Source organism: Coregonus lavaretus (assembly GCF_964263955.1).
Source record: "Coregonus lavaretus genome assembly, chromosome: 1".
NCBI lineage: Eukaryota > Metazoa > Chordata > Actinopteri > Salmoniformes > Salmonidae > Coregonus > Coregonus lavaretus.
Window position 1 is genome coordinate 13,457,165 of NC_139988.1, and position 11,975 is coordinate 13,469,139.

At 45.0% G+C, this 11,975-nt stretch overlaps 1 protein-coding gene across 1 annotated transcript in view; it reads right to left on the reverse strand.

The window, feature by feature from the left end:
* The window catches only part of LOC311128664 (monocarboxylate transporter 4-like), a gene marked incomplete at its 3' end in the record, with an annotated part of 28,397 nt that extends 17,641 nt beyond the window's left edge, over nucleotides 1–10,756 (reverse strand). Inside the window, exon 1 of the mRNA XM_084160860.1 lies at nucleotides 10,705–10,756. The remainder of the gene's footprint in view (nucleotides 1–10,704) is intronic.
* Nucleotides 10,757–11,975: the final 1,219 nt, after the last annotated feature.

The following is an 11,975-nucleotide window of genomic DNA, read 5'->3' on the forward strand; positions in this document are numbered from 1 at the left end:
CTACAAAGGGAAGCACAGCCGCGAGCTGCCCAGTGACACAAGCCTACCAGACGAGCTAAACCACTTCTATGCTCGCTTCGAGGCAAGCAACACTGAAGCATGCATGAGAGCACCAGCTGTTCCGGACGACTATGTGATCACGCTCTCCGTAGCCGATGTGAGTAAGACTTTTAAGCAGGTCAACATTCACAAGGCCGCAGGGCCAGACGGATTACCAGGACGTGTACTCCGAGCATGTGCTGACCAACTGGCAAGTGTCTTCACTGACATTTTCAACATGTCCCTGACTGAGTCTGTAATACCAACATGTTTCAAGCAGACCACCATAGTCCCCGTGCCCAAGAACTCTAAGATAACCTGCCTAAATGACTACCGACCCGTAGCACTGACGTCTGTAGCCGTAGCACTGACGTCATGGGTCCTCAGATCCTCAAAAAATTCTACAGCTGCACCATCGAGAGCATCCTGACTGGTTGCATCACCGCCTGGTATGGCAACTGCTTGGCCTCTGACCGCAAGGCACTACAGAGGGTAGTGCGTACGGCCCAGTACATCACTGGGGCAAAGCTCCCTGCCATCCAGGACCTCTATACCAGGCGGTGTCAGAGGAAGGCCCTCAAAATTGTCAAAGACTCCAGCCACCCTAGTCATAGACTGTTCTCTCTGCTACCGCACGGCAAGCGGTACCGGAGTGCCAAGTCTAGGTCCAAAAGACTTCTCAACAGCTTCTACCCCCAAGCCATAAGACTCCTGAACAGCTAATCATGGCTACCCGGACTATTTGCACTGCCCCCCCACCCCATCCTTTTTACGCTGCTGCTACTCTGTTAAGTATTTATGCATAGTTACTTTAACTCTACCCACATGTACATATTACCTCAACTAGCCGGTGCCCCCGCACATTGACTCTGCAACGGTACGCCCCTGTATATATAGCCTCCCTACTGTCACTTTATTTTACTGTATATATAGCCTCCTTACTGTCACTTTATTTTACTTCTGCTCTTTTTTTCTCAACACTTTTTTGTTGTTGTTGTTTTATTCTTACTTTTTTTGTTTAAAATAAATGCACTGTTGGTTAAGGGCTGTAAGTAAGCATTTCACTGCAATGTCTGCACCTGTTGTATTCGGCGCATGTGACCAATAAAATTTGATTTGATTTGATTTGACAGAGCTCCAGAGTTCCTCTGTAGAGATAGGATAACCTCCCAGAAGGACAACCATCTCTGCAGCACTCCACCAATCAGGCCTTTATGGTAGAGTGGCCAGACGGAAGCCACTCCTCAGTAAAAAGGCACATGACAGCCCGCTTGGAGTTTGCCAAAAGGCACCTAAAGACTCTCAAACCATGAGAAACAAGATTATTTGGCCTGAATGCCAAGCATCACGTCTGGAGGAAACCTGGCACCATCCCTACGGTGAAGCATGGTGGTGGCAGCATCATGCTGTAGGGATGTTTTTCAGCGGCAGGGACTGGGAGACTAGTCAGGATCGAGGGAGAGATGAATGGAGAAAAGTACAGAGAGATCCTTGATGAAAACCTGCTCCAGAGCGCTCAGGACCTCAGACTGGGGGGGAAGGTTCACCTTCCAACAGGACAACGACCCTAAGCAAACAGGCAAGACAATGCAGGAGTGGCTTCGGGACAAGTCTCTGAATGTCCTTGAGTGGCCCAGCCAGAGCCCAGATTTGAACCTGATTTAACATCTCTGGAGAGACCTGAAAATAGCTGTGCAGCGACGCTCCCCATCCAACCTGACAGCGCTTGAAAGGATCTGCAGAGAAGAATGGGAGAAACTCCCCAAATACTGGTGTGCCAAGCTTGTAGCGTCATACCTGTCACGCCCTGACTCAGGGGACGCTTATATGTTGAGTCAGGGTGTGTATATTCCTTGTTGTGTTTGGTCATTGTTTGTTGATCTAGTATGTATGGTTCTATGTTGGCCGGTGTGGTTCCCAATCAGAGGCAGTTGTCGCTCGTTGTCTCTGATTGGGGACCATACTTAGGCAGCCTATTGGCACTAGTGGGTTGTGGGATCTTGTTCCTTGTAAGGTATGTTGTGTGTGCTACCTTGGACTTCACGTTTCGTATCGTTTATTGTTTTGTCAAGTGTTTATTACGTTAATAAACATGTACGTATATCACGCTGCGCCTTGGTCTGTCCCGTCATTAAACGAGCGTGACAATACCCAAGAAGACTCGAGGCTGTAATCGCTGCCAAAGGTGCTTCAACAAAGTACTGTGTAAAGGGTCTGACTACTTTTGTAAATGTGATATTTCAGTTTATTTTGTATAAAATTTGCTAACATTTCTAAAAACCTGTTTTTGCTTTGTCATTATGGGGTTATTGTGTGTAGATTGATGAGGGAAAAAAACAATTTTAGAATAAGGCTGTAACGTAACAAAATGTGGAAAAAGTCAAGGGGTCTGAATACTTTCTGAATGCACTGTACAAAAAGATTTGTTGTTTAAACTTAAAGCTAGCATCCTTAGTTGAAACATTAACTTTTTCCACATTTTGTTATATTACAGCCTTATTCTAAAATTGATTAAATTGTATTTTTTTCCCTTATCAATCTACACAATGACAAAACAAAAGGTGTGCTTGTAAGAGGCTTTATTTGTTGCACCAGTTAGTGGGTTAGTGTTAGAGTGCTGTACCAATTTAACTCCTATGTGGTTATAGACCCCATCACATTTAAATGTATGGTGGACAGATTGGAGTGGCAGCAAGTCTTAAACCTTTAATAGTTTAGCATTTTGCCATGTCCTTTTGGTCTGTTTTGCCCTGTAGTCACTGCCAGTTTGGAAGCCTTTGTTAAGGCCTCTAGAAGTCTAGGTGATATAAAACACAAAATATTAATTAATATGCTGTCATGTATAAACCTGCTTGCACCAATCCCATGTAGTTACAGCTACTGTGAAATACAAACGCCTCCCCATAAATGAATTAAATTAATTCATCCATTCATTACGGTAGCATTTACTCTTTAAATTCTTTTTTTTTTTTTTTTTACAGTTTAATAAAATCAATTTTACAGTATTGTACTGTGTCATTACATAGTACTTGCTTTGATACTGTATTATGATTACAGTAGGTGTGTATTGCAATATGAAATAAAGTAACTTACTTACCACTAGCTGTAAGTTACTGTCAAATTCACTCTCACCTTTACAGTTTAGGCTATAGCCTAGCTGAGAATTCTCAACTCCACAATATGTAAATCACACCTCAATGGAGTTGAATGGCGATGGGTTTTGGCGGAGTGTACCTGAACAAAAATATAAAAACACAATATGCAACAACTTCAAAGATTTTCCTGAGTTCCAGTTCATATATGGAAATCAGTCAATTTAAATAAATTCATTAGGCCCTAAACTATGGATTTCACATGACTGGGAATACAGATGTGCATCTGTTGGTCACACATACCTTAAAACAAAAAGGTACGGGCGTGGATCAGAAAACCAGTCAGTATCTGGTGTGACCACCACTTGCCTCATGCAGCACAACACCTCTCCTTTGCATAGAGTTGATCAGGCTGTTGATTGTGGCCTGTGGAATATTGCCCCACTCCTCTTCAATGGCTGTGCAAAGTTGCTGGATATTGTCGGGAACTGGAACGCGCTGTCTCACATGTTGATCCAGAGCATCCCAAACATGCTCAATGGACATGTCTGGTGAGTATGCAGGCCATGGTAGAACTGGGCCATTTTCAGATTCCAGGAATTGTGGACAGATCCTTGTGACGTGGGGCAGTGCATTATCATGCTGAAACATGATGTGATGGTGGCGGATCAATGGCACGACAACGGGCCTCAGGATCTCGTCATGGTATCTCGGTGCATTGATATTTCCATCGATAAAATGCAATTGTGTTTGTTGTCCGTAGCTTATTCCTGCCAATACCATAACCCCACCATGGGGCACTCTATTAACAACGTTGACATCAGCAAACCACTCGCCCCACGACACCATACACAATGTCTGTGGTTGTGAGGCCGGTTTGACATACTTCCAAATTCTCTAAAAACGACATTGGCTTATGGTAGACAAATTAACATTACATTCTCCGGCAACAGCTCTGGTGGACATTCATGCAGTCAGCATGCCAATTGCACACTCCCTCAAAACTTGAGACATCTGTGGCATTGTGCTGTGTGACAAAACTGCACATTTTAGAGTTGCCTTTTATTGTCCCCAGCACATGGTGAACCTGTGTAATGATCATGCTGTTTAATCAGCTTCTTGATATGCCACACCGGTCAGGTGGATGGATTATCTTGACAAAAGATAAATGTGCACTAACAGGCATGTAAACAAAGTGCCAAAAATGTGAGAGAAATAAGCTTTTTGTGCGTATGAAACATTTCTGGGATCTTTTATTTCAGCTCATGAAACCGACACTTTACATGTTGCATTTATATTTTAGTTCAGTATACATAGCCTATTATTTGACAGTTCTCTAGCCATGTGTAATACCACAGTGTGTCCTCCTCCCAGAGTGCAAAGAACCTTGGCGTGACCCTGAACAACACCCTGTCGTTCTCCGCTAACATCAAAGCGGTGACCCGATCCTGCAGGTTCATGCTCTACAACATTCGCAGAGTATGACCCTACCTTACACAGAAAGCGGCACAGGTCCTAATTCAGGCACTTGTCATCTCCCGTCTGGATTACTGCAACTCGCTGTTGGCTGGGCTCCCTTCCTGTGCCATTAAACCCCTACAACTTATCCAGAACGCTCCAGCCCATCTGGTGTTTAACCTTCCCAAGTTCTCTCATGTCACCCCGCTCCTCTGCACACTCCTCTGGCTTCCAGTTGAAGCTTGCATCTACTACAAAACCATGGTGCTTGCCTACGGAGCTGTGAGGGGAACGGCACCTCCTTACCTTCAGGCTCTGATCAGACCCTACACCCAAACGAGGGCACTACGTTCATCCACCTCTGGCCTGCTAGCCCCCCTACCTCTATGGAAGCACAGTTCCCGCTCAGCCCAGTCAAAGCTATTCGCTGCTCTGGCACCCCAATGGTGGAACAAGCTACCCCACGACGCCAGGACAGCGGAGTCACTGACCACCTTCCAGAGACACTTGAAACCCTACCTCTTTATGGATAAGAGCGTCTGCTAAATGACTTAAATATTAAATGTTATAAGATAGACATCAATTATGTATATAAACCCTGGATTACTGATGCTGTGTATTGGCCAATGAGAGGCTTTGAAGCCACCGGTCAGCCATATTGGAACTCCCCAGAAGAAGCAGTCCTTCATAGGAATGGAACTCTACAGTATTTCAATTAAATGTTTCAAGGACAATATTACATGTATTTAAGTATTTTGGGGTTGTAGTGGGGACAGTAACATTTGTACTTTCAAAAAATTGTTTTATATATTTTATCATTTTATGTTCAGCCTGCATAATATGATTTAAAAGTATGCATTAAAATAATAGAATAAATGTGGCAAAAACAAATGTAGACATTAATAAATGCATTTCTATAGCTTCCAAAATATTTTTTTACAATGGTGGGGGAGTGCCCTTGATGATGGCGCGGTGGTTTTAAAACAGCCCCCCCCCCCCGTCAGTCATCTATATAAATAATGTATAAACATCCTACTGTAATATGTTAAATACCATCAGGATATGATATAAAACTTCACTACCACTTTGAATGTTGCCAATTGCATAAAAACACATCTTCCCATCACAACAACCGGTCAGGTTACTAAAACTCATCACATCTACTAGCCTGAAGACCCTACATTGAATTGCAGAGAATTCTATGTCAGGCATAAATCAATTCACATTTTATTTGTCACATGCGCCGAATACAACAGGTGTAGACCTTACAGTGAAATGCTTAATTACAAGCCCTTAATCAACAATGCAAATTCAAGAAAAATAAGTGTTAAGTAAAAAATAGATAAATTAAAAATGTTAAATAAATAATTAAAGAGCAGCAGTAAAATAACAGTAGCGAGGCCATATACAGGGGGTACCAGTTCATAGTCAATGTGCGGGGGGGTACAGGTTAGTCGAGGTAATATGTACCGCACTGCTAAAGCTAACTCTCTCTCCTCTGCTCTTGTCCTTCTAGACCTGTCTGCTGCCTTTGATACTGTGAACCATCAGATCCTCCTCTCCACCCTCTCCGAGATGGGCATCTCCGGCGCGGCTCACTCCTGGATTGCGTCCTACCTGACCGGTCGCTCCTACCAAGTGGCGTGGCGGGAAGCTGTCTCCGCACCACGTGCTCTCACCACTGGTGTCCCCCAGGGATCGGTTCTGGGCCCTCTCCTTTTCTCCCTATACACCAAGTCACTTGGCTCTGTCATATCCTCACATGGTCTCTCCTATCATTGCTACGCTGACGATACACAACTAATCTTCTCCTTTCCCCCTTCTGATAACCAGGTGGCGAATCGCATCTCTGCATGTCTGGCAGACATATCAGTATGGATGACGGATCACCACCTCAAGCTGAACCCTGGCAAGACGGAGCTGCTCTTCCTCCCGGGGAAGGACTGCCCGTTCCATGATCTCGCCATCACGGTTGACAACTCCGCTGTGTCCTCCTCCCAGAGTGCGAAGAGCCTAGGCGTGACCCTGGACAACACCCTGTCGTTCTCCGCCAACATCAAGGCGGTGACCCGCTCCTGCAGGTTCATGCTCTACAACATTCGGAGAGTGCGACCCTGCCTTACACAGGAAGCGGCGCAGGTCCTGGTCCAGGCACTTGTCATCTCCCGTCTGGACTACTGCAACTCGCTGTTGGCTGGGCTCCCTGCCTGTGCCATTAAACCCCTACAACTCATCCAGAATGCCGCAGCCCGTCTGGTGTTCAACCTTCCCAAGTTCTCTCACGTCACCCCCCTCCTCCGCACACTCCACTGGCTTCCAGTTGAAGCTCGCATCCGCTACAAGACCATGGTGCTTGCCTATGGAGCAGTGAGGGGAACGGCACCTCTGTACCTTCAGGCTCTGATCAGTCCCTACACCCAAACGAGGACATTGCGTTCATCCACCTCTGGCCTGCTGGCTCCCCTTCCTCTGCGGAAGCACAGCTCCCGCTCAGCCCAGTCAAAACTGTTCGCTGCTCTGGCACCCCAATGGTGGAACAAGCTCCCTCACGACGCCAGGACAGCGGAGTCACTCACCACCTTCCGGAGACATTTGAAACCCCACCTCTTTAAGGAATACCTGGGATAGGATAAAGTATTCCTTCTAACCCCCCCCCAAATTGTAAAGTGGTTATCCCACTGGCTATAGGGTGAACGCACCAATTTGTGAGTCGCTCTGGCTAAGAGCGTCTGCTAAATGACGTTAATGTGCCCTTGAGCAAGGCACTTAACCCTAATTGCTCCTGTAAGTCGCTCTGGTTAAGAGCGTCTGCTAAATGACTAAAATGTAAATGTAATGTACATTAGAGTTAAAGTGACTATGCATACAGCAGCGTAAAAGAGGGGGTGGGTGGGACAATGCAAATAGTCTGGGTAGCCATTTGATTAGCTGTTCGGGAGTCTTATGGCTGGGGGGGTAGAAGCTGTTACTGGGCCGTACGCGCTACCTTCTGTAGTGCCTTGCGGTCGGAGGCAGAGCAGTTGCCATACCAGGCAGTGATGCCACCAGTTGTAGAACTTTGAGGATCTAAGGACCCATGCCAAATCTTTTCAGTCTCCTGAGGGGGAATAGGCTTTGTCGTGCCCTCTTCACGACGGTCTTGGTGTGTTTGGACCATGATAGTTTGTTGGTGATGTGGACACCAAGGAACTTGAAGCTCTCAACCTGCTCCACTACAGCCCCGACGATGAGAATGGGGGCGTGCTCAGTCCTCTTTTCCTGAAGGAAACAATAATCTCCTTTGTCTTGATCACGTTGAGGGAGAGGTTGTTATCCTGGCACCACACGGCCAGGTCTCTGACCTCCTCCCTATAGGCTGTCTCATCGTTGTCGGTGAAAAGGCCTACCACTGTTGTGTCGTTGGCAAACTTAATGATGGTGTTGGAGTCGTGCCTGGCCATGCAGTCATGGGTGAACAGGGAGTACAGGAGAGGACTAAGCACACACCCCTGAGGGGCCCCAGTGTTGAGGATCAGCGTAGCAGATGTGTTGTTACCTACATTTACATTTTAGTCATTTAGCAGACGCTCTTATCCAAAGCGACTTACAGTTAGTGAGTGCATACATTATTTTTAATACTGGCCCCCCCGTGGGAATCGAACCCACAACCCTGGTGTTGCAAACGCCATGCTCTACCAACTGAGCTACATCCCTGCCGGCCATTCCCTCCCCTACCCTGGACGACGCTGGGCCAATTGTGCGCCGCCCCATGGGTCTCCCGGTCGTGGCCGGCTATGACAGAGCCTGGATTCGAACCAGGATCTCTAGTGGCACAGCTAGCACTGCGCCACTCGGGAGATTACCTACCCTTACCACCTGGGGGCGGCCCGTCAGGAAGTCCAGGATCCAGTTGCAGAGGGAGATGTTTAGTCCCAGGGTCCTTAGCCGAGTGGCGCAGCGGTCTAAGGCACTGCATCTCTGTGCTTGAGGCGTCACTACAGACCCCCTGGTTCGATTCCAGGCTGTATCACAACCGGCCGTGATTGGGAGTCCCATAGGGCGGCGCACAATTGGCCCAGCGTCGTCCGGGTTTGGCCGGAGTAGGCCGTCATTGTAAATAAGAATTTGTTCTTAACTGACTTGCCTAGTTAAATAAAGGTAAAATAAATAAATACAAATAAAGTGATGAGCTTTGAGGGCACTATGGTGTCGAACGCTGAGCTGCAGTCAATGAATAGTATTCTCACGTAGGTGTTCCTTTTGTCCAGGTGGGAAAGGGCAGTGTGGAGTGCAATAGAGATTGCATCATCTGTGGATCTGTTGGTGTGGTATGCAAGTTGGAGTGGGTCTAGGGTTTCTGGGATAATGGTGTTGATGTGAGCCATGACCAGCCTTTCAAAGCATTTCATGGCTACAGACGTGAGTGCTACGGGTCTGTAGTCATTTAGGCAGGTTACCTTAGTGTTCTTGGGCACAGGGACTATGGTGGTCTGCTTAAAACATGTTGGTAATACAGACTCAGTCAGGGACAGGTTGAAAATGTCAGTGAAGACACTTGCCAGTTGGTCAGCGCATGCTCGGAGTACACGTCCTGGTAACCTGTCTGGCCCTGCAGCCTTGTGAATGTTGACCTGTTTATAAGGTCTTACTCACATCGGCTATGGAGAGTGTGATCAAACAGTCATCCGGAACAGCTGATGCTCTCATGCATGCTTCAGTGTTGCTTGCCTCAAAGCGATCATAGAAGTAATTTAACTTGTCTGGTAGGCTCATGTCACTGGGCAGCTCGCGGCTGTGCTTCCCTTTGTAGTCTAATAGTTTGCAAGCCCTGTAACAAATGAGTGTTTGGATGAGGAAAGTTTCATCTCACTACCTCTACATTATATTTGAACTTACTTCAATGGTTGGCCGTGTGGTTGGTCCTTTTGCAGGTAGGAGTGTGAGACAATATATCCACAGGAAAGTATAATTACATCCACTTTTCAAAGCGCTGCTTGTGAGTTCATATTTCTATCACCTGAAATGGCACAAGATGAAAATACATGCAGGAGACCCATGCATACTTGCCGAGCTCGTGCACGTGTTTGCATGGTTCTAAGCATGCTTCAGGTGATATAAATCTGAACACACTACCTGCCCTTTGAAAAGTTTATGTAATTATTGATATATATTATTTCCTGTTGATATATTGTCTCACATTCCTACCTGCAAAAGGACCAACCACATGGACAAATGGTAAAGTACGTTAAAATATATTTTTATTGAATATTCTGGCTTGTAGAGGTTGTGAGAGGAAACGTACTTGATCCAAACGCTCATTTATGCCTGACATTGAATAAATCCAAAGTAATTCAACATCGGGTCTTTAGGCTACACAGCTACAGTTGTGCAAAAATGACCATAGGGGCTTTAGAAATGCCTGTTATAGGCCTACAGACAAAAATAATAAGTCATGCAATATCGATATGAAGTGATGCTTTTGTATGAAAGCTCTTATAATGAAGCTTTATAATAAACACCACTGAATCAAATCAAATGTTATTTGTCACATGCGCCGAATACAACAGGTGTAGACCTTACCGTGAACTGCTTACTTACTTACAAGCCCTTAACCAACAATGCAGTTCAAGAAAGAGTTAAGAAAATATTTACTAAATAAACTAAGGTAAAAAAGAATAAAAAGTAACAATAAAATAACAATAACGTGGTTATATACAGGGGGTCAATGTGCGGGGGTACAGGTTAGTCGAGGTAATTTGTACATGTAGGTAGGGGTAAAGTGACTATGCATAGATAATAAACAGCAAGTAGCAGCAGTGTAAAAACACATGGAGAAGGTAATTGTTCAGCAGTTTTATGGCTTGGGTGTAGATGTGTCAATGTAAATAGTCCGGGTGGCCATTTGATTAATTGTTCATCAGTCTTATGGCTTGGGGGTAGAAGCTGTTAAGGAGCCTTTTGGTCCTAGACTTGGCGCTCCGAGGCTGCAAGAATCGCCACGAGTCACGACTGATCGAAAAACGGACTTCAGCAATCGGTATTTTAAATTACAGCTGTCTTACAACATTATCAACGGGTATGGAACTTCAATCATGCCAATGTTTAGCAGTTGCCTAATGATCAGGGTTGTTCTTACCTAAGGATGCTTTGTCTTTAGTTGCGTCTTCTGGTCCGGACCATGCGTTCACGCCTCCTTCTCATGTGCGTTTATATTATAGGGAATGACTAGGAAACTGGCGTTAGAGGGCTCGGTCCTAAAGCCCTCCAGATTCAGATATTTGTCCACTTTGGGGTGCCAAAATCTAATTATGATTTTCATTAAGGTCCATGTCTGTGGGTTATATGCAGAGGTGTAAAGTACTTCAGTAAAAATACTTTAAAGTACTACTTAAGTAGTTTTTTTGGGTATCTGTACTTTACTTTTCTATTTATATTTTTGCCAACTTTTACTTTTACTTCACTACATTCCTAAAGAAAATAATGTACTTTTTACTCCATACATTTTCCCTGACACCCAAAAGTACTCATTACATTTTGACAGGAAAATGGTCCAATTCACACACTTATCAAGAGAACATCCCTGGTCATCCGTACTGCCTCTGATCTGGCAGACTCACTAAACACAAATGAGTGTTGGAGTGTGCCCCTGGCTATCCGCCAATAAATTTAAAAAATAACATTCTGCCATCTGGTTTGCTTAATTTAAGGAATTTGAAATGGTTTATATTTTTACTTTTGATACTTACATACATTTTAGCAATTCCATTTACTTTTGATACTTAAGTACATTTAAAACCAAATACTTTTAGACTTTTACTCAAGTAGTATTTTACTGGAAGACTTTCACTTTTACTTGAGTCATTTTCTATTAAGGTATCTTTCCTTTTACTTAAGTATGACAATTGAGTACTTTTTCCACCACTGGTTATATGTTGGTATGATACCCACGTGTCGGAGGTAGCTAAATGTGGTGTAATCACCGCATTATATGTTATGACCAGTGATGTAGTGGACTCTACAAAATGCTTCTAGCATGCTACTAGATACCCATAGACTTCCAGTCATTGCGCTAACGCTAGCTAGTCTTCACGACTGTCTTGGTGTGTTTGGACCATGATAGTTTGTTGGTGATGCGGACACCAAGGAACTTGAAGCTCTCAACCTGTTCCACTACAGCCCCGTCGATGAGAATGGGGGCGTGCTCAGTCCTCTTGTTTTTTCCTGTAGTCCACAATCATCTCCTTTGTAATAATAATAATAATATGCCATTTAGCAGACGCTTTTATCCAAAGCGACTTACAGTCATGCGTGCATACATTTTTGTGTATGGGTGGTCCTGGGGATCAAACCCACTACCTTGGCGTTACAAGCGCCGTGCTCTACCAGCTGAGCTACAGAGGACCACCA